Source organism: Rousettus aegyptiacus, unplaced genomic scaffold (assembly GCF_014176215.1).
Source record: "Rousettus aegyptiacus isolate mRouAeg1 unplaced genomic scaffold, mRouAeg1.p scaffold_m13_p_6, whole genome shotgun sequence".
Lineage (NCBI taxonomy): Eukaryota > Metazoa > Chordata > Mammalia > Chiroptera > Pteropodidae > Rousettus > Rousettus aegyptiacus.
In genome coordinates this window covers 9,021,013-9,044,635 of record NW_023416309.1, presented here as the reverse complement: position 1 = coordinate 9,044,635, position 23,623 = coordinate 9,021,013, and the positions used below count along the sequence as shown (strand labels likewise).

Genomic DNA, 23,623 nt, shown 5'->3' with positions numbered 1-23,623 from the left:
CAATTTGTTCTTTCCTCCATCTGTACCTTTGTTGTACACAGCTCTTTACAGTTTATAAAGCCCTTTTTCCTACATTGTGTCTATTAAGTTATAGGATATGCCCTGGGCCCCTGAAGTGAGTTCTCAGGATACCCATTCTGCAGCTGAGAACACTGAGGCCCAGCAACGCCTGTGGCTTAGCTGTCGCCTGAGTGTCTCTTATTAGGAGTCAAACCCTCATCAGCGCTGACAGCCATGACTCACCACCTTACACTGGCCACCCTCACCCCTTGAGAAGATGGTCCTGGCAGCTTTCAGGATACCAGTCATCCCTGTACTTGGCCTGTGTTCTGGGAAGGCAGAGTGCCAATCTGAAGAGAGAGGCTTCAGCTGATGGTTTATTGGCTGGATAAAGGGTCTGCTGGGGTCAGGCTAGACCATCAGAGGGGTGGAGGCCAAGGGGAGCAGAGCGGTGACCCCAAGTTCTAGAGGCAGCTCTAGCATGACACCTGTCTGCCATGTTGCCTACCTCCTGGTGCTGTAGCCTCATCTGTAAAGAGGGATTATATGCCTATCTCACAGGCTGCCTGTGAGGATTAAATATGATTTCCTAATCAGGGAAGCAAGAGGCTCAGCTAATACCTGACACACAGTGGGTGCTGAGTAAATATTACTTTCCAGCCTTCCTCCTCTGCTTCTGTCTGTCTTTTCCCCCAACATGGTTCTCAACCCCCAAGGCCCTTTCTGCCCCAGCAAAACTGTTTTACCTCTGCTCTCTTTCCCGAAGCTCTGTGGGTATATGACCTGCTGTAACCCCACTTCCGGCTACAGCCGTGAGGTTCCCTGTGGCCTCAGAGTGTGTGTGTGTGTGTGCGCGCGCGCGCGTGCGTGTGCGTGTGTGCGTGCGTGCGTGTGTGTGTGTGTGGTGGCCACATTGACCACAGCTGGCCTCCCAGCCAGGCCTCTATAGTTCTAGGACATGCTCTGTCTTCAGAGCTCCTGCAGGCAGCTTGTGCCTCCTCTCCGCCCTGCTATTTTTCTGTCTCTGTCTGGGCTCCCACTCTGTCTGACTGGCTTATCCAATTTTTACCCTTCCAATCTCTCCCTCTTCTTTTTCTCTGACAGTCTCTGATATCGTATGTCTGTCTCTGTCCTTCCCTTCCCTGCCGCCTCTTAGACATGCTCCTTGTGGTGTATGTGTGTGTGTTTGCACTCATGTGTCGTGTGTGTGTGTGGTGGTGAGCATGTCTATGTGTGTCGGGGTGTGCTGTGTGCATGTCTGTTTGTTAATCTGTATGTATTTCTCCCTTTCTCTGCCTGCCTGCCTCCCCATTCCCTTCTCCTGCTTCATCTCCCTGTCTGTCTCTTGTCAGGAGGCCAATCTGGGGCCAAATGAGGGCCGGTGGGATGAGATCATGCAGCGAAGAGCGGTGCTTTGTCAGGAGAGATGGCGGTGAGGTGGGCTGGGCTATGTGCGCCAGCATTGGTGGGCTCTGGAGCAGGAGCTCAGACCTGGGGGTAGTGCTGTTCGGGTGTGTGTGTGTGTGTGTGTGTGTGTGTGAGAGAGAGAGAGAGAGAGAGAGAGGGAGAGAGAGAGAGAGAGAGAGAGAGGGCGAGCGCGTGAGCACAGAGCAGACTGCAGCAAACCGCCAAGTCAGGCGTCTCCACGTGGGCCCTTCAGATACCCAGCCCCCAGCTCTTTGTTCTGGTGCAGCCTTTAGCCTGATGCTTGCACATGGGAGCACAAGCACACACACACACTCAAACAGGCAGGAACCTCCTCATCAGGAAGGTCCTTGGGGGCTAAGCTGTTCCCTCCTTGGCTTTGGTACAGAAGGTCACCTGTCTCATCCCCCAAGATCGTGGCATGCCCACCCACCCCACCCCCCACGCCCCTACTGCTACTGCGTGCCAGCCCACAGCAACTTGGCAGGCAGCACTGAAATGTCAGCCTCCTCGGCACCAAGCAGGCCCGTGCCTGCTGGCTACGTGGGCGCCAAGTACCAGGCAATCTCCATGTCCAAGGTCCCCAAGAGCCCTCTGCCTTAGCTGCTGTCCATGCTTGAGTGCCTCTGTGTCCCCTCAGCTGACCTCTGTAAGCAGCCCAGCAATATGTTAAAATAGTAGAATAAGGAATGCCAAAACTCAAGGGGCAGGGAGCTCAGGATCGAGAAGCAGGGACCCGCCCCAGCTCCCAAGGCATGGCAGAGCCTAGACTAGAGCTTGGAATGCCTGGTACTTGTCCTTGCACCCCTCTTGTCTCCCTTAGGCAGGTCAGTGATGGCTCTGGATTCTCGTCTGGGAGAAGCACGGAGCTGTTGGCAGAGTAGAAAATGTGGCAAGAGCAGCAGGTATGGGAGGTGCCAGGGTGTCCCGGGAGCATCTGGAGAAGGGACCAGAAAACTCAGGAGAGAGGTCAAGGCTGAAGAGGCGGCCCCTGAAACCTCCAAGGAAGAGGAGACCAGCCTTCCTTAGTGATGAGAGAAGGGTGGTTGTTAATCACCCACCCATGGGCTGGACATGACCCACAGGCATCTGAGTCTGAGTACTTGCTGGTTTTTAAAAATGCAGATTAGTTGCCAACAGTTGCTCTTTGGGAGATTGCACTGTCAATTCAGATACTTCCTTTCAGTGGGAACCTTGGACCCATGACTGACTGGGGGGTGGCTGACCCCACCACGTTGTCTCACACCCAAACATTTCCCATGGCTGGAAACCCCCAGGCCTCGTGGACATGTATGTTTCTGACCTCTGCTCTAAGCACACCCTCACATCCCAACAAAGCAACCTGAGTCCCAGGACCAGGAGGGGAAGCTCAGGCGAAATGGATCGCTTGCTTTGTGTTGACCAACATCTGCTTGGTCTGGCTTCTCTGATGTGCTCCCAGAGGAGCTGACAGTACACCCTGGGAAGAGAACCAAGCCAGCCAGGGAGATGAAGCATCAGGAATGTGATAGGGCCCCTGCCTTGCCCCTTGTGGTCTGGGATCCACGCAGGAGGGGCTCAGGAAGGGCTCAGTCCTGCCTTGGAACCTCAGTCCCAGGGGGCTTCAACAGCAACTTGTGCTCAGAGACAGACCCCAAACCCAGGGGGTGCTGTGGCAAGTGTCCCACCTCCATCAGAAGTTTGGGTTGGGACACAGGCATCGGAGTCCATACAAGTCATTTCACTACCTCTACCCAGGACTCCTTAAGCAGGAGAAGGTGGGTCACAACCATTCCCTCCGTCTTTGAAAACAGTCCTTGGTCCCACCTGGCTGAATGAGGGCTCTCAGACCCCCGCGGTGGTTGGGACATTCCTGGCCTTTCTTGGAAGCCTGGCTCCTGTCCATGCCTTCACACCTCCCCCATGGCATTTCTCTGCTCCCCTCTGCCTCTGCTCACCCCAGAGCTCACAGGCGCTTTCCCATCACCGTCACTGGGGAGGACAAATGGCCTCATTCAGGGACACCCTGCCAGATCTGTCTCTCTAAGACAAAGCTGTGCGCAGCTCTGCGTGAAAAACGGCTTGCGGCTGCCCAGTGAGCAGGCAGGATTGGTGGGTGCAAATTGCTGGGGATTTGTTAATGCCTGCCAGCTCCCCCAGAGACAGTGGACGGGCGGGCCCTCGCCCTTGAAATGCCAGGCTGCCTGGCTGGGTGCCTTGTCAAGGCCAGGACAGACTTCCTCCTGCACACCAGTCCCCGCCCCCTCATCTGAGCTCAGCAGAGCTGAGATGTGGGGGAGGGACTTGCCTTCCTTCCTCCTACTCTGGCCTCTGCACTCCAGGTCAGGTCCTGCTCTGGAAAGGGCTCTGAATTTCATCACCAGGCCCCTGGGAACCAACTTTCGGTCAGCCCTGTTTAATGGACAAACCTGTTCACACACTTACCTCCCGCTGACTCATTACTGCTAAGAGGGCACTGGAGCCCTTAACAGCATGCCCATTTTATGGAGGAGGAAACAGGTGCCAATAGGGAAGAAACAGATCAGGTCCCATGGCTTCAGCAGGGTTTTGACCTCTATGGTAAGATGGTAAAATCTGGAACACAGGGAACTGTACCCCTTCTCAGTGACCCTGAGCGAGCTGGTGGGGTAGGTTGTCCTGGGCCAATGGTCCCCAGCTTGTCTCTCCTCCCCCAGCTCTCTGAGAGCCGAGGCCTGGAATCCAGTGCCCTCACTTTGCTCTTGGAGAAAAAGAACAGTGGGGAGGAGCCCACGTGACGAAGGGTTTGTGGACACGGCGTTCCCAGGCTAAGGAATTGGGGGGAGGGGTGGCTGCGATGGTCCCTGGGGTGTCCAGAGTGAACAGTGAGGAGGGCGCAGTGCCATGGAAGAATGAGACAGGGCAGATTTAGAAACAGCTTCAAGGCCCTGGAAAAGGGAGTTGAGTATTTCAGTGGCCACTCTACAACTATTGAAAACTAAGTCTCCCAAGAATTACCACTATGTAGAAATGCTTATGACGTAATATTAATTTGTTTAGATGGGCAACAAAACGGTATGTTCAGTATGACCTCAACCAGGTGCAAAACAAAACATACATTTACTTAGTCACAGGAAACAGAAAACAAGGTGTATACCCAAATGTCAACTTATCAGTAACAAATCTGTCTGGGGCGGGGTGCGGTGTCACTATTTCCCACATTTTCTTCAGGGAGCATGAGTTCTGTTTTAAGCAGAAGCAGCAAAGGTCGTTGTGAGTTCTTTTGGAGTGTGGCTGGAGTCGGCAGGAGTGGGGTGAGACAAGAGCACCGTTGTCTCCAGGCTGGCTCAGCGGTTTTCCCAGTGCAGCCCTCTCTGATTCCCTGAGAGCCCCTAGGGGTAGGCCTCTGCTGGTAGGGAGGCTGCTCTTCCTGTCTCCCTGTCTCTGCAGGATTAGCTCATCACTGGCTCCCCCACAGAGCCGGGCTATGCAAGGACATTGCTTCCTGAGGCCCAGCTGGTGGATACCTGCTTTCCAGGCCTGTCCAAAATAAAAGGGGATGGAAGGTTGAGGGCACAACCCATGGCAGGGGAACCTGGGGCCCGGGACCCCGACGAGTGGTGCAGAACCCTCAAGGTGGGGCCACTTTCTTACCTGGATCCCGGGACTTCTTGGCCTGGCCACATGATTGTGAGAGGTAGGGAGGGAGGGATCAATGAGGCACACGGTAGGGAAAGGCAAGGCTGCTGGAATGAACTGATGTGTCTGCATTTGGGTTCTCCCAGACGCAAACCCTGCAACGGAGATTCTAGTGCAACAGGAGCCCAGAAAACACTGGTGGGGAAGCAGGGAAATGAGACAGGGAAGGGAAGGAGGTCAATGATAAGTGTGTTGTCGAGCAGGTTACCGGCTGTGGGCACCTGCATGGAGCTCTGGAAGACTGCATAGAATATGTCCCCAGTCAGCCTGAGAGGCAAGGATGAGGAGGTATTTATCCAGCGTCTGGTATCCAGTATTGGTTGAGGGATTCTTGGGGGTCGGGGCACAGATACATACACCCCGTAACAGTCCCCTTGGCGAAGATGCAAGCAAAGTCACAATGCACACGATAAACAGAGACGTGGAATGAAGCATCTGCAGTGCCTGCAACAAGGCACTCTCCCAATTTCACTTATTTGCCTCCCATCCTCATCATCCCTGCCATTTTCCAGTCCCACTCATATTATGATCTGTATTTTTCGTATTGTTACTTGTTCATTATGACTTCGAGGTGGGAATTTTAAAAGGAAACTTATATCTTACATTGCTACCATAACTGGCAAATCAGTCTGCCTTGCCACATATAGAAACTAACTGTCAAAATAAAGACTGTAGAGACTGCCTTGTGTCTGAGTTTAGCTATAGGTGCCTGTTCTATGGCTAGGGCCTGGGCCAGCTCTCCACCAGTTACAAAGGGTAATGGGACATTAGGAAACTGAGACTCCTCTCCTTGAAATAGCAGCATCCCAAATATGGGAAGAGAGCTGATGTGGCATTGGTTTTCTCGCTGGATCCTAGGACCACCCAAGCCATCTCATGGGCCACATCCCCTAGCCTATACTTGAGAGTGCTTAAGTCAAAGAGGACAGACTGATGAGGCCACGAGAGCTAGGCTACCACCCTTCACTTTCTCTCTTCTGGGCAGGCCGTGCCCTGCCCAGCATCACTTTCTTTCACAGTCCAATGCATCTACATCATTGCTCTACTTTCACAGCTACAGGAAGAATGATAAGGTCTCGGCCATGAGAATGCCTCTCAAAATAAGAAATACCCAAAAGGAATTTTCAGGGTGAGGAATGATTAGCATCTTTTACCAGGCCCACTCCGCACCAAGCACAGGGGCTACAAATGCTTGTAAATGCACCACACACAGTTCCTGTTCTTGGAGTGTGAAATAAATGAATGCCTCATTCTGTAGGGGAGAAATGACAGTAATCCTACACACAAACACAGCCATTTACACGGCCTTCCTCATCCAGTCGCATGAGATTTCCAAGGCAGGCTGATTCTCATTTAAAGAGGAGGAAACTGAGGCTCTAAGGGGTAGGGAGGTGGCCCCGGTAAGAGTAGAAGTGAGACCAGAGTTCTGGCTCTTCCTACTCCTCTGCAGGTGCCCCTACGGAGCTGACAGCCTCTGGGGAGATGCAGGGCCACAGGGTTATCACCCCATAGGCACCCAGGTTGTCACCCTGCAGCCATAGTGCACCCGGGACAGAGGTCCTGCCAAAACTGTCCCCACCAGCCCAGGGTGCCCTGAAGATGCCAAGGCAGCCCCGAGAAGTTAATAAAGCCATCTGCATCAATTAATTCTGCAGAGCAAAGAACCAGGTAAGAGGATTAAGGAAGCCAGAGCTTTGGTTTTAAGATGGAGCTTAGCATTCTCACCCCCAGAGGAGGATTTCAGGGGATTCGTGGGTGTGAGAGTGAAATGGAGCAGGGACTTGGCAGAAAGTGGCAAGGTGGTTCTGGAACTTTTGCAACCCACAGCCTTGTAAATACCTTCTTGGTTAGACAAACAGACAGGAATTAACGATAGTGCAGGTTATCATCTGCCTTCCCTATTTAGACTTACAGGGCCAGGGCAGGGCAGGGCAGGGCAGGACACTTGGATTAGGAAAAATTCTGATGATGCTAGAAAATGTTTGGTCAGTATTTCCTCAGTACTGGGCACTGTGAACTCACTTAGCCCACATAATGATCCTAGACCCATGTTTCCCCTTTTCACAAATGAGGAAATCAGGGTTTAGAAAGACTGATAAATTTGATCAAGGCCACTTGGCTACAAAGAGCCAAGTGGCCTTGATCAAATTGTGATTTAAATAAGAATATGTGACCCTGAAGCTGTAAGTGGCCCCTTACTCTCTATGAGCAGGTTGAAATGAGGTCCTGGGAAAGGCATGTTAACGGCTCAAGAGCTTGTTGGGATCGATCACCTGAATTGCTTGTAGGTGGAGGTATTAAGCACAGTATTTGACAATGATTTGTCCTTGTTGGTAGGTTAAACATCCCCACCCATCTTCAAGCTCATTCAACACTCACAGTCCCATGGATGGTGAGCAGCAGAGCCTGGCACAAAGTAAGCATTCAGTATACATGTCAGCTGTTATTGCCAAAATTTCCTGGTTGGCCTCAATTTCAAATATATTTTCCAGAAACTATTCAGCTAATTCATAGAGAGTAGTAGTTGAAAGCATGGACTCTGGAACAGCTTGCCTCTATGTGAATCCACCCAGTCCTACACTTGCCAGCTGTGTGACCTTGGAAAAGTCACTTAACTTCCCTGTGCCACAGTCGCCTCATTTGATAAAAGGGGATGGTGGTGATAATACCGACATCGTAGGCATAAATGAGTTAACATATATACAGGCTTAGAATAAGGCCTGGTGTATTGGAAGTACTATATATGTATTAGCAATCTTATTCCCACATACTGGCATTCGCACTTCCGTAGGATGCCTCTCATACCTGTAGTAGCTGAAAACTCTACGCCTGACCCTGTGTGGTAGTTTGGGGTCTGGAAAACATGGAACCTGTGTGTGTAGTATAGCTAGGCCCAAGGTAAATGCCAGCCACATTCACTTCCAAGTGAATAGAAGATGAGTGGGACCCTATTAACTCAGGTGGGGGAATGGTTTCCTTCCTGAAGCTCCAGGGCCAGAAGCCCACAGCTGTCTCCAAGACAGCAGAAGCTCACTTGGGGTTAAGACTGCATTTCCTTCCCCTCAAGAAAAGGAGGCTAGGCCCCGGTGGGGTAATGGAGAGGAGAGAGCTGAGGGAGGTTGGACTGAGCTAGCAACACCCATCTGTGCCTCGGGCTGGGAAAGTTTGAGGCCTCTGTCTCACCAAGCCTCCCAGCATCCCTTCCCAAAAATCTTTTAAGAAAGAAACTTTTAACATGCCATCTGTTGAGCTCCTGCTTTGTGCCAGGCATAGTGCTGGGTATGTTATGAACACCAGCAATGATCCTCACAACAGCCTAACCCATTTTATAGATTGGAAAACTGACTACCAAAGAGATTTATTAACCTGCCCAGAGTAACTCAAATCCTTTGTGTAATGAGGTAAGGGATGAGTAGATAGATGGCTCTTAATGAATGGCTATCAGCACACCTGAGACTGAAGAAGAAAAGGAAAGAAGCAAGAGAATGAGGGAAGTAGGGTGTGGGCCAGGATGGAAGGCCCTGCCTCAACTCCAAGTACTTGTTCCTTCTTCTGGAAACTGTGGCTTTCAGCCTGCAGGCCCCCAGCCCTCCTGGACTCTCTACTCTCGCAGTGTCCCTGGAGTCAGGTCCAGCCAGCCGCTGCTATAGGGCTGGTCTCAGGACATGCACAACCAATATCTGAACTCCAGCATGGGACAGGATTTCTAGCTTGGCCTCAGAAACAGGCAGACCTAGGCTGAGCTCCATCACTTCCATGCCATCTGTGACCCTGGCCACACACCCTCCAGCCTCTAATGAAAGTACTTAACACAAGCTGGCATCTCAAAAGGACTCTGTATATATTGTTCTAATTATTAAGTCCTGCCTTGCAGTATAGGCTCTGAAACCCACTTGCTATGTGACTTCATGCAAATCACTTCACTTCTCTAAGCTCGGGGTCCAGTGGATCTAGAATCCAAGCCTCCCTGCTGGAGAGGCAGCATTTCCATTTCCGTGACAACCCAACTGCCTCTCAGGGGACCATCTGGATCATGTCACCCTGGCAAGGCGCCGCCCAGGCAACCAGGTGTTTGTGTTTGGCAGTGGAAGCTCTGCAGGGTTGTAATTCCCCTCACTGAGGACAGGGTGGTGGCCAGGCAGGTGGCTGGAAAGAAGCATGGCCACCTTGGTCATGCCTGCCCTTGCTAGTCCTGGGCCTAGAGAGAAACAGACCTCAGAGCTTAGAAACTCTGGCCAATGACTTTCCTCGAGGAGCTATTAAGAGTTACTTCTTTATATTGCTAGGTATATCTCCTGGCTTGTTGAAGCTGGCCAGATGGGAAATAGTGCCTGGGGCTGGACTCCTATATGGAATTCTGAAGGACCCAGTCTCACCTGTTTGGGATGAAGAGCCGCTATTATCTCTAGCAGGAAACAGAAATGATTAGGGTTTGGAGTCTGCCTTTCAAACAGGCAGATCATTAGAATGACAGCAAAGACTTGCTGCAAAGGATAAACTAATTCACCCCTTCCACAATGGTGCATGGGTACCTTTTTATGTGCGGACATGGTGATTGGCATTTAGGTAACCCTAAAGATTGCCTGTACCCTCAAGGAGCTCACAGACATGGTTGTGCTTAGGAGAAACACAATGTTTTCAGACCCACATAAGCAAAGGGGAGAGCTGAATAAGAGGGGAACCCCTTGGGGCCACCCACTTCCAATGGAAAGTACCCAACCCAGATAGGGTTGGAAAAATTCAGATAGCCCATGTTCTGCCATCCCTTCAAAGGGGAGCCCCTTGACTCTTAAAGCAGCTCATGAGAAAGAGTTCTGTCCCCTTTTTCAGAGAGAAAAACTGGGGCTCAGAAAAGTGAAGTCCATGCCCAGGATCCCAGCTGGGCTGAGAAAAACTGGGTCCCTCTGCCTCCACAGTGCACCCGGGGAAGCTCTATACTGGTGGGCCGCCAGGGGAGGCTCCATTTTCTGGAAGCCTGAAGCCTCTCTAAGCCAAGTGAAATAGTCCTCTGCCTCTCTGTCCTATCTTTTTCCCTCTCTTCCCTTCTCTCCCTCTCTCTATGTCTCTTCTCCCTACCCTTTCTCTCTCACTCTCCCTCTCTCCTAATCCCCCTTCTCCTTCTTTCTCTCTCTACACCTCCCTCTCTTTTCTTTTTTCTCCCTCTCTCTCCTTTCTCCCTCATTCTCTTTGTCTCCCCTGTCCCCGTGGGACCACAGCTCCACACATCACTGATCCCTCTGGCAGCAGCTCGGCTCTGCCCTGGAGTCACCTGCAGACTCTTGCCCTGGGCTCTCAGGCTCACTCTCCATGGGTGCCCTGATCCTGCCCCAGCCCAGGCCTGGTCTGTGCCCCTGAAATGCCTGCTGCTGTTTCGTACTACCCCGTCAGCCAAGGAAGTGACATAATTGCATGTATTGCCGTTTCCTCCAGGCTCTGTGTGGTCTTGAGCCCATTCTCAGATGTGCGCACCAGATGTTTAGAATCACTTCCTCCCAATTAAGCATCTACTGGGAGGCCAGGAGTCAAGGGGGGGGCCCTGTGTGTGAAGGGCTCAAGTCTGTACAGATGGGGCTTAGGAGAGAAATGGGAAATTCCACCTCCCCATGCACAGACAGCGGAAAATGGGTGTGCTGTTGTGCTCTGTGGGGAAGCCGAGCAACTGAGAAATGCAGTCAGACATCCCTGTCCCCTTGGCCGTGAGCTGTGGTGGACGTGAGGCTCCTGAGTGGACTCCAGGGAAATACTGATGTGCCCATCCCCTGGGACAGGGCTTTTGCATCTGGTTTTTCTCCTTCCACCCCCAAATGGGGAGAAAGCTGGGGGAGGAGAAAGGTGCTGCCCCTCTAAAGAGAGGACAGGGAGTACAGAGGTGGCCCCACAGATCAGCGTCTCTTTCCTCTGAGGCTCTGGTGTCTTGGTGTAACCAAGGCCAGGTGTTGGGGTCCCAGGGACCCTCCTGTACAGAAAAGGCTGCCCCAGCCCCATATCACAGATTCCCACCTGCACACAGCCAGATGATACAAAGAGCGGTGGCATCTAGGTAGAAGATACAGGGTGAGAGTCTAGGGGATCAGAGGGCCCAGAGCCCCCAACAGGGCAGCCACTGCACAGAAGACCACCTAAGGCAATGAGAGACACGTGCCCAGAACAGCCAGGGCTGCCAGTACTACAAGAGATCTCATGAAGTTTGTAATGTTGTTGACCACCTCTCATTTAAGACCCAGCACTGGCCAGTCCAGCCATGACTGAAGGCAGGCTCTCAGGTGGCCAGTGGAGGCATGTGACTGAAATCATTGAGGACCAAGGTGAAGGCAGATGGACCCATGACTGATGGGAGGAGGAAGGGTCAGTCTGTAGAGTAAATGGGACTGTGTCATCTTCACTGAATACAGAAAGATGCCACATGCCCTGTCAGCAGGGGAGGATTGGTATTGAGGAGCATGTGAATGGGGCTGTAGTGGGGAGACACGGCCTTTTGAGGTGTAGCAATAACCTGTATGGTGAGTGTCCAACTGTGCAGGTAGGCCACGCTGGGCTTGCATCCTGCTCCCCTGCTTCCAAGCTGTGTGACTTTAGGTAACTGACATCACCTCTCTGAGCTTTAACAATGGCATCAGGAAATGGGGCTAACCACACCTCCCTCCCAGGGTTGTTTGTGTAGAGGTATTGAAGACTAGAAGAGATGACGTAGGGGAAGCTGTGCCCTACATGTCATGAAAACTCATGTAGTGAAAACTTGTTATCCATTTGCCACATCCTAGTCACTTAGGCAAAACTGGTAGGCAGAGAGTAACCTCCCCTCAAAAACATCAGGTGTGAGAGGAAAAAGGCTGGGTAGGGGAGGATGCCCTGTGCTGGAAAGGAAAGGGGAAGCAGGAAGACAATGCACTTTTGGAAAACACAAGACATATAATAAATATAAATAGTAAGTATCTATAGGATTGTTTTTATTGTTACTGTTATTCTCTAACATGGATGTCAAAGTGCAGAGGACCTTTCGAGATCACCTGGCCCAACCCCCTATTTTTATTTGAGAGACTGGCACAGAGAAGGGATCAGGCTTCCCAGCATCCGTCATCATACTAGGAGTGGGGCTGAAATGACATGATACCACTAATACCCTTCCCATTGCTACTACTAGTACTGGTACTCCCGAGACGACTACTATTACTGCTAATATTACTGTTATTAATACTACCATGCCAAGTGCTACTTCTAATACTGCCATTATTCTATTATTATACCTAATCAATTAAGGAGTTTACTTGTATTGAGTCCTTACCATGTCCAGACACTAGTATTCCCAGAATACTGCATGTACATCCTTTCCTTTCATCTTAATAAAAATGTTAAGAAAAAACTGAGACCCAGAGAGGTTAAATACTTTTGCTCAAGGCCACACAGCTAGCAAGTGGCAGGGCTAGAATTAGACGCAGGCAGTCAGTCAGTCCTTCTCCAGACCTACACACTTGGGTGCTAGGTCAAGTGTGATACCTCCCAAAAGGAGGCAGGAGGCTTGACAAGCCCCAAGTCCTGGATAAATGGCCTGATGCATCCTGGGGGCAGGGCTGCCTTTGTGTTTAGCCCAATGGGCAGCTGCCTTTGTGAAGGGATCTAATCATCTCTGTCCTGCCTTGTCTCATGAGCCCTGAAATTCCACTATTCACTTGACTTTCTTTGGATTAAGGTACTCGTCTCTTTGTAAATTAGCCTTGTTCATTCGCTCTGTCATTTGAGGACAGCATGGTAAGGGGCGGTGAGGTCAGGTCCCAGACTTGGGCAGGCCTGGCTTTCAGTTTTGGCTCTTTGCAAGCTGGTTGACTCTGGGCCTGTCCCTTCACCTCCCAACATTGCAATCTCATACGAAGCTCCAGCTCAGTACCTCACATAGTGGACCTCCATTTTGGATGCCAGTATGTTCAAAGGGTGTGCCTACCCCAGCATCGCTCTAGCTCTCCTGTGACATTGAGGGACTCCTAGCATAGCCCCAGGTGCAATACTCCTTGCAGATGAGAACCCCATCCCCAAGGCTCAGGCCAGTGATGGCAGGAAACCAACAAACTGTGTCTGGGAAGACGCAGGATTTAGAGACTATGCAGCCACTGATTTAGGAAACATGTATTGAACACCACAGTGTCTCTGGCCTATGTTGAATACTTGACACCATGTGAATGAGGCAGATGTGGCCCTTGCCCTTCAGGAGCTCCAGGCTTGGCAGAGGGGTAGACTTGGAATAAACACCCTGCCCCCAATGATGTCATCATTGTAATGGGTTCTACAAAGGACAGGTGGTGGGAGACACAAACTTAAGAGCTCAGATAAGGTTTTCTTGAGAAAATGACCTTAGCAGGATGGCTCCAAGGAGAAAATCTACCCAGAGAAGAGGGTGGAGAAAGGCATTCCAGGCAGAGGAATAGCATGTGCAAAGGCCCCAAGTACAGAAGGAATATGGGTTCGAATTTCCTCCCTACTTCTTCTGACTTGGAGTCCTGGTGCAAGATGCTTCTCTTTTAGCCTCAGTTTCCTCACCTGTGGAATGGGAACCATGCCACCTGCCTCTCAAGGTTCCAAGCAACCTGGAGGTTAAGGAATATGAAGGTGCTGGTGCCCGGTACTACTTCCCTGAATGCCAAGGGAATCTGGAGGCTGTCTCTTGGCTCCTGGCTTTCTACCACCCCCAACACCAGAGGCCTTGTTCCTTAGTGCAATTAGGTAATTAGGCCAAATTCAATTAAACACCACACTCCCAGGTCTGCCTGGGGCCCGAGGGGGGCGTGGGCTCCCCTTGCTAAAGGGGAGAAGCAGGAGTGCTGGATTGGTTCCCAGGGCTGTACCTTCTACTATGCATCCCAGAATACTGCCTGCATCCAAGATGAGGAAACTGAGGCAGGGAAGAGGCAGTGCTGCTTGGCCCTAAACCATAGCATCCTCAGGGCTGATTTTTTTCCCCTTCTTAAGATCCTCAACTCAGGCCGCTGCTCCATGGCTTGTCCCGCCTTTCAAATTCATCAGGGATATTTGGCTCCTCATCCCCTGCAGATTGGTGAGATGGTGGGGTTCAGCTTCCCTGCCACCCTTGGATTTGTGGCAGTTTCCCCTCCTAGCTACAAGCTGGTACCCAACCACTGTTTAACTCTTTGATTGGCATGTGGGTTTAGGGGGAGAGCATGCCTCCAATAAAGCTGGGCAAACCAAGGATTATAAATGAATGCCTTTAAGGAACTTGCTGGAGGCATCCAGACAGGAGCAATCCAGGTTGGGGCTAGCAGAGGGGGCCCTTCCAGAGACCATAGATGAGACTTCCAGAGCCTTGAGTGCCAAGCTAAGAAATTCGAACTTGAATTTGATTCTGATAGAACTTGAGGCTAAGCCATGGAATGTTTTAGACAAGGGATGACATGGTCAGATTTGCCTTTTAGAAAGCCTCAGTACATAGAGGAGGGACCTAGGGGCCAGAGGCAGAGAAAAAGAAAAGTTTGGAGGTGACAAGAGACTGCTGGGGTGGAATTATGCCATTTGTAGAGGGAAAGGACGGATGTATATTGAGAAAGTGACCCAGTGATGTCCGTTGCCCAAGTCCTGCCCAGGCTGCCACAGGCTGGGCCTCAGAAGCTCATGACATGGGGTTGTTTTATGCTTGACTCTCAAGTTATTGGTTCTGAAGATGGTGCACAGCACCTTGCTAGGGGAAAAAGTCTTAACTTTGGATTCATTTAATTTTAGTTGTTTTATGGGGTTTTATATCTAATCAGAAAATAATACATACTCCTTATAAACAATTAAGGCATACAGAAAATTATGAAGAAAGTAAAGAGTAGCTGAAATCTCACTGCTACAGGATCACAGCTTGGTAAATAACCATTATTCAACAATGTTGAGCAGCCATTATGGGCCAGGTACAGAGCCACCAGGTTTGTTGCAGTGATTAAAAGAGACAAAATCTCTGCCTTTATGGAGCTCACAGTGTTCCAAAAATGCCATGCCTATAGATATGTTGCCAAAAATTTACAAAAATGGGACCATGATGGGCCCACTACTTTGCAGCTGGCTTCTTTATCTTAAGGGGATTATGTATGCTGAAGGCATCTTGCCTGGCCTGCTCTGGCATCTATAGGGAATCAGTGAGGGTCAGCTCAGTAGTGATGCTTCTTCTTGGGGCCTTCTTAGCCAGACTAGTGCCCCCAGCAGCAAAGAGAATTCCAGCATCCGTACTAGGTGTCTTCACTAGGTGGAGAAGCTGTGGCCCCGAGAGAGACAGTGACCTCCTCTTGGTCACACAGCAAGCCTCCAAGTCCCAGGCAACATCTATCTCAGTTGAGACTTGGCCTCTGGGTGGAGGAGTGTCCTGTTCCCACCTGCCAACTTCAGCTCTGCTGATCCCAATTTCAACATCAGGCCTCCCACTCCTTGCCCTGCCCTGGCGGCCACTTTGAATTTTCCCCCAACAGACATTCCTACCTGGCCTGTCTGCTCATGTTCAGGGCCCCAGGCAGTAAGGGATACCTGGGACCACAATGGGGAGCAAAGGAAGCCACTGGATCCATGAGCCGCCATGGGCTGGGAGCAAGGGACTGGAAGGGAGCAGGTATCAGGGAAAATGTTGCCTCATAGACCGTCAGGAGGGAGGGGAATGTACCAGGTGATGACGGATTCCCAGTGAACTTTACTGGGCTTAGAAAGTTCATAAAACTGCTATACTACAGCTCGGAATGCACTGAGATTCTTGGGTCTGCTTCTCAACCAACCTTCTTCTCTTATCATAGCACCCCAAAGGAGAAAGGGCCTGAAAAGCCATAAGCCTACCAGTGTGGGATTACCTCTGCAACTCTCAATCCTCAGCTTACATGCCCTGGGTGTGTATAAGGTACTCACTACCACCCCTGGGTGACCCTGACTGTCAGAAGCTCCTTCCTTCTTCTGAGCCCAAATCAGGTGCCCCCACCTATCCTCCTGATATATGTGACTGCCACTGTGGATCAGGGAAGAAGCTGAAAGGTCCAGGGTCTGACCCCCAACCTCCCTGTGAAGAGGAGAAACAGAGTGGGGCAGATCCTCCCCATCTGAATCCCACCAGCTCATAGAAAGAAGCAGTTGATGAACATGAGCCCTTTAGAATAGTAAGCCTTCGTGTCTGTCTAGCACTTTACCATTTAGCACTTTACCTTTGACACTGCAGTAGGTGGGAAGACAGCACTGGAAGAGATGGCTTGAAGCTCTGGAATAAGGAATCTGGGTCTAGTCCTGGCTCTACTGCTAATTTGTCTGTGACTGGAGGAAGCCCTGGGCCCTCTCTGACCTTCACTTGCTTCACTTGAAAAATAAGACCAGGGCCTCATTACTGCAATGCTAAATGAGTTAATGGTTCCAAATGGGCACGCAGAGGCTTTGTAGGAAAAAAGGGCTGGACATAATAGGTGATACAGGGTTGGGGGCACACTGCAGTTGGATGGTTCCTCGTGTAGCCTATATCCAGCCCTGCCAGGCCCCCCATCCTTGAGTGAGAGTGTGTGTGTGTGGCCTTCAAGCCTTCTCCTAACTGAGCGCCACTGCTTCTTCTGCAAAGTGGACAGCATCCATCCTGGGGCCTGTGTGAGCCTTTGTCTGGGGAGCATCAAAAGTGGAATTCAGCTACCCTGGCCCAGACTGGGGCGGGGGTGGGGAGGAGGGGCGGTAGTGTGTGCCACACAGCCAGGCAGGCAGACAGACAGCTTCAGCAGGAACGGAAATGCCTTTCCAACTGCAGGGAGCTTATGTCAGTCCAACCCAGGGGCCGTCCGGAAGCCCCCTGTCAAAGCTGTGTCCTGGGAGAAGCAATAAAACCCCAGGACTGCTGAGGCATGGACATTCGAGCTGCCTTGGCCATCCCTTCCCTTCAAAGGCAACTCCAGAAATCGATAGGAAAAGATTCATTAGAGGCCTGGGTGGTGAGCTCCCTACCACCTCTAGCAGCCCCTTTGTTAGCCAGCCTGAGCTTCCTGTCTGAGCAGGCTGCTTCCACTGAGAAACAACCCATGTTCTTCCAGACAGCAGGTTGGGGACCTCGTCTCTGGGTGGGCAGGCAGGAGGAGCAGGGCAGCACAGACCCTTCTATTCACTCATTCATTCCTTGACTCCCTTAATTCATTCAGGCAGTTGGTCCTTGTTTCATTCATACACCAAATATCATGCATCTGCCTGGCATATTTTAGGTACTGTCGATAAAACATGTACAAAATAGAAAACAGTCGCTGTTAACATAGAGCTTGCCTTCTAGGAAGGAAGACAGTAATAATTGAAATACATCAGTCATAAATGCGAAGCGGAAAGCTAGGTCAGGAAAGAGTTGTAGGAAGTGTCGGGAGGGGCTGCAGTTTGGGGCAGTGTGCCTGTGGAAGGCTTCCCTAGAATATGTCACCTGAATGAAAGCCTGCAAGAGGTGGGAAGTGAGCTGGCTTCCTGGAGAAGAGTGCCTGGCAAACCGGTGAGGGTGCTTCTGGGGCATTAGCAGCCAGAAGGGGCAGCAAGGCTAGAACAGAGAAAACAAGGGGGAGACTAGAAGGAAATGGGGTCATGGAGGTGACAGGCTAGGTCAGGCAGGTCTTGTGGGTCATAACAAGGACTTGGGTTTTTATACTGACAGAGCCACTGGAGGAAGGGATTTAAGCAGAGATGTGCTGTGACTTCATTTTTAGCAGGATCACCATGTGTATTAATTTGCTAGGGCCGTCATAACAAAAAACTATAGACCGGGTAGCTTAAACCACAGAAATACATTGTCTCACAGTTCTGAGGGCCGGAAGTCTAAAATGAAGGTGACATATTGGCACGTCCATGCCCCTTCTGAAGGCTCTAGGAAAGGGTCTGTTCCAGGCTCCTCTCCTAGCTTTTGGTAGTTCCCTGACATGTGGCTGCATGACTCTAGTCTTCACGTGACATTCTCCCTGTGTACATGTCTGTCTCTGTGTCCAAATTTCAGCTTTTTATAAGTACACCAGTCATATGGGATTAGGGCCCACCCTAATGACCTCATCTTGATCATCTGCAAAGGCCTATTTCCAAATAATGTCATATTCACAGGCACTGGGTATTGACTTCAACATCTTTTGGGGGACACAGTTCAACCCACAATACCACGCCCTCCTAAACTCTGTATCATCACTGTTATCTTGTTTGGTCCTCCCTAGGACCTGGTGTCAGATGTCCTTACTCCCATGTTACAAAGGAGGAAACAGAGGCCCAGGAAGCTGAGAGTGACTTGTCCAGGGCCATCAGCTAGTTAGTACATGTTTCCTGAGCCTTAGCCTCTTCCCACAGCTCTTCAGCTTCAAGGGACGTGGACAGTTCCTTCCTGTCTCCACTCTAGCCCCTGCCTGCTAGTTTCTCTGTCAATAAGACATCCTGGTGGCTGAGTGGCCACGGGCATCCCAGTGGCATGGGCAGATAGCAGATAGCTCACCTTCCATGTAGAGGGGCAGGCCGCTTTAGAAGACTAAAGCCACTTGAGTTTCCATTTTGTGCCTGATTCCTGGGTTTCCTCCCCCATCCTCTTTCCTCCTTCAGACTGGCAAGAGGCTTTCCTGGATCCCCTATAACCTTGCCATTGTAGTGCTTCTCGAAGGTGCTAAGTGGAGATGTGGGGCAGCAGTGGTGGGTTTTGTTTTCTTAATGAAATAAAATTTGGGCAGAAGCCAAATTCAGACTTCTGAGAATGCAGTCTGAGTTTGAGATGAGGGCCCTGCTGGTAGATAAATCCAGGAAAGGGAGGGGTACAGTGACAGGAGGAAGATCCAGGGAGGTCTCCTCTGTCATTTCTCAAGCCCCCCTCAGGTAGAGCCCCAAGCCAACCCAAAATGTCAAGTGAATACCATACATGGAAAAGAAACACTAAGAAATTATTTTATATGTAATGTGGTATGCTGGAAAGAATATAAAACAAGAGTCAGGTGAGCACAGCTCTCATCACAGCTCTAACTCGCTTTGTGACTTTGACAGTCATTCTCCTCTGGACCTTGGAAATATAGTATGATGGTTAGCGATATGCTTTGCAGCCAGATTGCTGGATAGTTTAAATCCTTCAGTAAGTTGTCTAAACTTCTCTGTGCTTTGATGTTTTCTACTGTAGAGAAGAAATAATAATCACACCTTATTAGAGAGGGCTGTTGGTGAGGATGGCATGTTGATACTTGGAAAGTGCCTGGAACCGTGGCTGGCAACTAGCAAGCACTCTGTCACCATGAGCTCTTTATTATGGACAATGGACAGGCCTGGATCCAGCTTGGGGCCCCAGCTCTGTGTCCCAAGTGGGAATGTGCCCTCCTGCTGTCCTGGTGTGTGGGTAGAGTTCTGAGGCCTGGCAGGGAGGGATACCTGCATTAGCCAGGAGCTGAACCTCATCTGTGCCTTCCTTCTTCAAGACTGTATGTGTAGAATTGAGGAGGATGACCAGGGAAGAAGGGAAATGGGCAGAGGGAACAGTGTTATCCAAAGACACAGAGTTTATGCCCGGACCCCTCAGAAGTGAGAGGGCAGAAGGCCCAGAAGGTCCCTGGAGGCAGAGCCCCTGAGTCAACACATACCCAATGCAGCTGCTTGAGCTTTTCTGGGATAGCTGACCTGGCAGTGAGACAGGCACTCCAGGGCCAGTTACCCTCAGTGTGTACGTGCATTCCTTTATTGACACAGTCCTGCCCTACACTCCCTTCCAGGTGGCCTGAGAAGGACCAGCTATGTGAAGGTGGATGGCCCAGGTCCTGAGCTCATGTCTCCACTCTAGCCCCTACCTGCTAGTTTCTCTGTCAATAAGACATCCTGGTGGCTGAGTGGCCGCGGGCATCCCAGTGGCATGGGCAGATAGCAGATAGCTCACCTTCCTAGCTGAGCACCCAGAGGGGCAGGCTGCTTTAGAAGACTAAAGCCACTTGAGTTTCCATTTTGTGCCGTCACACTCATCCACAGGCCTCCCTGTATACTTCATTCTCCCTTTGCTTGAGCCTGCACGGGTGACATCTCTTAGTCCTTGCGACCCTTGTTGAGTCCTGCTGAATCAGCAAGGCTTACTGGAGGAAGATGAATGCCAGAAGAGCCACCGCAGGGGTTCATTGTTCTGCCTCTCCTCAGTCTCAGGGGAGGGAGCTTGGCTTTTGTATGCCCCCAGGCCTCCAACCATGCCACTTTGACCCCTACGTGACCTACATCCTAGGTGGCTTTGCTTTTTCCCTCCTTATTGGCTTGGTCTGGTTCAGGGTCTGGTTCAGGGTCTGGGAGGCCCATCGCGCTGTAGGTAAGCTGGAGATCATAGAGAAGGCTTTTCAGGCACCCCAGACTCAACTCTAACAGTCTCCGCCCCCCATGACCCGATTGGTCCTGCCACCGTGACGGGCTCCCCCAGCTGGAGGGAAGCATCCTCCCTCCCGCGCCCTTCTGCCTTCCCGGCCGCAGTGCTGTGATTTACTGGTGGCCCCTCCTCGCGAGTGCCCGCAGCAGGAGGAGTTCAAACACCCGCAAGAAAAACCACCCGCTATTGATCCTGATCCCCGCGTCAGGCTTCCTGAGCGCTCGCGGGCATTCATCAAGGAGCACAGGCGCCGGGGCCGCAGCTCTCCCTTTTTTCTTCCTTTCTTCTGCCTCCCAAGTCATTCCCCCGGGCTGGGCCCCCCGCGCCGAGGTCACTCGGAGAACTCGCAGAGTGACTGAGCACAGAGGTGGAGAGCGCCTTTGTCTGCCGCCCCTTTCCTGTAGATCTTTATCAAGGCAGGGCTCAGGGGGTGGAGCGGGCCAATTTAGGCCCCAGGCTTTTGAGCAAATCTTTGGAAGTTGGAGAAGTGGAGTTGGAATGTAGAGTTGGTAGGGAGAAGCCCTTCTGAAGCAGGAACTGGTCGGAGTACCCGGATTTCCGTAGACTCGGTAGTGTAGTAGTAGTAAGAGCTTGCTACCAATTGGGCCGGATGGGGCCTTGAATAGGACCGCGCAGGCTTTTAAATTAGCATGTGAAAACCCTAGCTTTGACCAGGAGGCCTTCTGTGGTGGCTGGTGAATGCATGCTTGAAAGCAATTTGTTTTCCTAATTACTTAAATCTGCTGGTGGAGAGTATTTACTTTTTTTTTCTTTTCTTTTCTGGCTTACCTGGGGAAAGTCAAAAACAGTAGATCCCAGGCCTGAGAAGCTTAAATATTAGCATGTCAATGCTCTTCTACCCCACCCTGGGGCTCCTCTCAGTGTGAGTCCCCTCGAGGTGGGGGAGGGGGACCGCTGGGGCTGTCTTATTGGTTTCCCAGGCAGTGCAGCCTGGTCTGTGCCCCTCTGGTGTAAATTCTGCCCATTTCAGTACAAATTCTGGCTCAACCTATAAGACTGGTTTTTCTGAATTCAGTGCCTGGGGCTGGCCACATGGCACCAACATGGACAGGGTATTTCAAGAATGAACCTGGGAGTTCCAAACATTTGGGTCTTTGGCTCAGCAGGCACTAAGAATAAGGTTACCGTTGTGAACTGTCATTGCACAGAACTTCTGGGAGGGGAGGATCCAGGAGAAAGGTGATCTTGTTATTTAGTATAGAAGGATGGAGATTTAGGATTTTGTGTAATCGAGGTTTGCGCCCTGACATGATGTTAAAACAAGACTAATGCTAGAACCCGGTCTGAGGGACATCCATCTCAGTTTTTTCTTTCTGAAAAGTGGGCCAAATTATCATGCCCATCTGTTTCTGGGTGCCACTGGCCGAACAATGGGCTTTGAACATTTTGTCGTGGGGATCTGCAATGGAGACTGGGCCACCCAAAGAGAGATGAGAGAGGCTTCCTTGGGCCACAGGTTTCTTCCCTCTTGGGACCCCAAACCCTGTGGGAGAGCAGGGCCCCCAGTGAACATCTCAGTGAATAAATGACAGTCCTCAAGGAAGCCATTCTAACCCAAGATGTGGGAAGGCTCCTTCAAGAAGGTGAAATGAGCAGAGCAGAATTCATGCGGAGCAGAGAAGTCCTTCTCCTGGCTGCCCCAGGCTTGACCCACCAAGGGACACCAATTAATGTCTTGCAGGAAGCTAGTTCTTGTCCAAAAGGCAGTAAGTTATGAAGTCTGAACTAATCCATTTAACCAGATCCTCAGAGAGAAAGCCCCATAACTGTATTGCCAAACGCCATCCCCAAAAGTGGTCTTTCAAGTGGCAGTGGGTGGGATTAGAGACTGCTAACCGTTTATGTCAAACAAGGAGCAAGAACATAATTTCTAGATAAGTGATTTGTCTCAGCCACTTCTAGGGTGGGCAGTAGGACAGACAGGAAGGTTTAGGGGCCAGCCTGAGGCTCAGACTGAAAAGGGTGGGGTGCGGTGGGGTAATCCAAGAATGAAGTCAAAATTATCAAAGTCAAAGGCTAGTGGGCCTGGTCAATTCCCCATGAGAGGAAAGAGAGCAAAAGCAAGCTAGTCCAAAATAGAGATTTTAAAGACAGTTCTGGCCACCGTTATTTAGGGTGAATGATGGGGCCCCACTTACCTTCCTAATCATTTAGGACAGTTAGGTCACCATTGGAGAAACTTTCACTGTCAGGTGGGCAGGGCTGGAGGGGTCTATAAAATATAGTTTCTTGCACCAGGGTGATGGTGATGGGCAGTGCTCACAAAGGAGGGAGGGGCGCAGAGCCCCTCTGCGTAGGGCTGCGAGTGGGCTTCCAAGGATGCTGGCCTGGCGGAGAGGTATACCAGGGGGCAAGCTCGGCTCAGCACCAGAAGCCCATGAGACAGGCTGGAAGGAAGAGGCCGCGGTCACCACAGGATGCAGTATCAGGAAGGCAGCAGCTCCCGGGGCGGGGCGCGGCCGCGCTCAGAAGCCGCCCCCGGCTTCCCTACGGCTTCTGGCTCGGGGGCACAGGAACTCCCCGAAGTCGAGGAGTTCAAGCGTACGTGCGCCCGCTCACCCTTCCCTCGGCTACACGCTCGGGAAATCCCAGGGTGGCAGAGGCCCCTGTGCCTGGGAAGATGCCATGCCGCCTGCCTTCTCCGCCCCTAACCCGTTCTGAAAATCCTTTAAATAGAGGTCACAATCCGGATGCCCCGGTCGAGCCCCGCCCCCTTCCCTCCCCCGGGCCGAAGCCGTCTCCAGGCCAGCTCCCTTCTCCGCCCCTTTCCCGCGGGGGACCCTCTTTAGCGTGACCACTAGGGAAGATTCGGTGGGGGGCGAGAGATACCCTAAGTCATCCACTGCCAGCGCCTTCCCGGCGGCCCCCTGGGGCGACAGCGCTCTGGGAGCCCCACTCCCACAAGTGTTGCTTCCAATTAATTGCCTAGGCGGGGGAGGGAAGAGGGCCTGGTCGCCGCCCCCGCCCGGAGGCTGGAGCGCCGCTGGTCGGGCGGTACGTTCTCTCCGCGGCAGCGTGCACCAGCACCACCCCTACGTGCAAGTTTGAAATGTGAGCTGCCTCCGATTCATACTCGCTTGAGCTCCTTCGCAGCAAAGTGGCTGGGTCGGCGGTCTGTGCGCGAGTAAGTGCAGGCGGCGGGCTTGGGGCGGGGGTGCGGGTGGCGAGGCTCACGGGGCTGGGAGGGCGCGCGAGAGCCAGGGCTCC

General features: G+C 51.6%; 1 protein-coding gene across 9 annotated transcripts in view; it reads left to right on the top strand.

Annotated features, from left to right (window-relative positions):
• Nucleotides 1-23,623, top strand: part of ZMIZ1 (zinc finger MIZ-type containing 1) — a 231,613-nt gene that overhangs the window by 140,891 nt on the left and 67,099 nt on the right. Inside the window, exon 1 of one of the 9 annotated variants that reach the window (XM_036222300.1) lies at nt 10,184-23,540. The exons of the other annotated variants lie outside the window; for them this stretch is intronic. The gene's annotated coding sequence lies outside the window, so the exon portion shown is untranslated. Of the gene's footprint in view, nt 1-10,183; nt 23,541-23,623 lie in introns of those variants that run through there. 9 annotated transcript variants of the gene reach the window in all.